Source organism: Pteropus vampyrus, unplaced genomic scaffold (genome assembly GCF_000151845.1).
Source record: "Pteropus vampyrus isolate Shadow unplaced genomic scaffold, Pvam_2.0 Scaffold285, whole genome shotgun sequence".
NCBI lineage: Eukaryota > Metazoa > Chordata > Mammalia > Chiroptera > Pteropodidae > Pteropus > Pteropus vampyrus.
In genome coordinates, this window is record NW_011889066.1 from 569,631 (window position 1) to 572,391 (window position 2,761).

Here is a 2,761-nt window from a genome sequence, read left to right on the forward strand (position 1 = left end):
AAAGAAAAAGTAAACAAATGGAACTACATCAAACATAAATGTTTTTGCACAACAAAGGAAATCATCAACTAAATGGAAAGACAACCTACTGAATGGGAGAAGATATTCATCAATGATCTATCGGATAAGGGGTTAATATCCAGAATTTATAAATATCTTATGCAACTTACCATCAAAAAAAACCCTAACAATCCAACTTAAAAATGGGCAAAGAACTTGAATAGACATTTTTTCTACAAAAGTCTTACAGATGGCCAACGACATATGAAAAGATACTCAACATCACTAGTCATCAGAGAAATGCAAATCAAAACCACAATGAGATATCACCTCACACCTGTCATAATGGCCATCATCAATAAATCAACAAACAAAATGTTGGTGAGGATGTGCAGAAAAGGGAACTCTTGTGCGCCATTGATGGGATTGCAAATAGGTGTAGCCATTATAGAAAATAACAGGGATATTCCTCAAAAAATTAAAAATAGAATTACCTATGACCTGGTAATTCTATTTCTGGGTATTTATTCTAAGAAACTAAACACTAATTCGAAAAGATATATGCGACCCTATGTTCATTGCAGCATTATTTACAATAGCCAAGATATGGAAGCAACATAAGTGCTCATCAATAGAAAATTGAATAAAGAAATTGTGGTACATATATACAATGGAATATTTCTCAGCTATAAAAAGAATGAAATCTTACCATTTGCGACGGTATGGAGGGACTTGGAGGTGCTATATAAGTGAAATAAGTCAGACAGAGAAAGACAAATACCATATGATCTCACTTATATGTGGAATCGAAAGAACAAAATAAACAAATAAATAAAACAGAAACAGACTTATAGATGCAGGGAACAAGCTGATGTTTGCCAGATGGGAGAGGGATGAGGGTAAGGTGAAAATGTGAAGGGCTTAAGAAGTACAAATTGATTGTTATGAAATAGTCGTGGGAATGTAAAGTAAAGCATTGGCAATATAGTCAATAATATGGTAACAACTATGTATAGTGCCAGGTCGGTACTAGACTATTCAGGAGTATCAGTTCAGAAATTATAGAAATGTCTAACCACTATGCTGTATACCTGAAACTAATATAAAATAATATTGGATGTCAACTGTAATTGAAAAAATCAAAGAAGATAGGGGGAAATGTGGAAATAAGAGCTTCCAACTTCCAGATAAATCATGGGGATCTGGTTTATAGCATAGAGAATATAGTCAATAATATTTTGATAGCATTGTATGGTATCAGAGCTTGCTGGACTTACTATGGTGATCACTTCATTAGATATATAAATGTCGAATAACCAGTGTACACCTGACACTAATACAATATTGCATATTAGCTATATTTTAATAAAAACCTTTTCAAAAATTAAAAAATAAAATGAAAAAGAGATACAAACAGAATGTGTTACAGATAGCTATGATGACTGAGATGTGTCTTAAAATAATCTTGGGTAGGAGTAAGTGGGATTCTCAATGGAATAAGATTGGTCATGTGTTAGTAACTGTTGTTACTAACTGAAGTTCAGTGATGGGTGCATGGGGTTCATTATATACTCCCTACTTATCTCAATGTTTGAAATTCTCCAAAATGAAAAGTTAAAAAGGCAAAATCAAAAGACAAATGACAAATTTTGGGGAAATACTAGCATCACATATACTAGATGAAGGGCTAATCTTGTTAACATGGAGTGTCTAGAATTCTAGAATGGAAAGAGGTAACAATGCATTAAAAACTTGCCAATTCACAGAAAAAGAGATATGAATGGCCTTAAATATATAAAATAGGCTTTGCCTCACTCATAAGGGAAATAAGAATTAAACTACAAAAAGAACGCTTTTTTCATCTAGCAGATTGGTAATTAAAAATCCAGATTAACAGCATACTCTGTCAGTAAATCTGTGTGGGAAACAAGACCTCTCATACAATTCTGGAGGAAGTGCAAAATGGTCCCCAAGGTGATCTGGCAATATCTATCAGAATTACAGATGCCATTACCCTTTGACCCAGTAACCCCATACGTATCCCACATCATACAAATATGCCTGAAACACCTAATAACGACAGATTGTAAAAGTAACGCAGGTGTTCATTTATAGAGGAATGATCTAATGCACCATTGTACATCCTCTAAATGAAGTAGTGCACCGTGTAAAAAGGAATGAAAAAGAGCTCTATATATTAATATGGGAATACCTCCAGGAGCATATTACTAAGTGAAAAAAAAAGAAGAATGATATTATAATTTCATGGGTTGAATTGTGTCCCCTCAAAAATTGCATGTTCAAGTCCTAACCTCTAGGACCTCAGAACATGACCTTGTTTGTAGACGAGATCTTTAAAGAAGAAACCAAATGAAAATTAGGTCATTAGGGTGAGCCCTAATCCAACAAAACTGGTGTCCTTATAAAAAGGAGAAATTTGGAGACAGACTTGCGTACAGGTAGAACACCATGTGAACATGAAGACAGCCACAGTGAGAGACCTGGAACATATCCTTTCCTCACAGCCCTTAGAAGAAACCAACCCTGCCAGTACCTTGATTTCAGACTTATAAACTCCAGAACTAAGAGACAAGAGAAATCTGTTGTTCATGCCACCTAGTTTATAGTACTTTGTTATGGCAGCCCTAACAAACACATACATATAGCACGTCATGTTTTGTGTAAGCCAGGAAGGAAAATAAGTATACATTTTTTTATATTTGCTTGCATTTGCACACAAATTAATAAAAGTGATTACCTG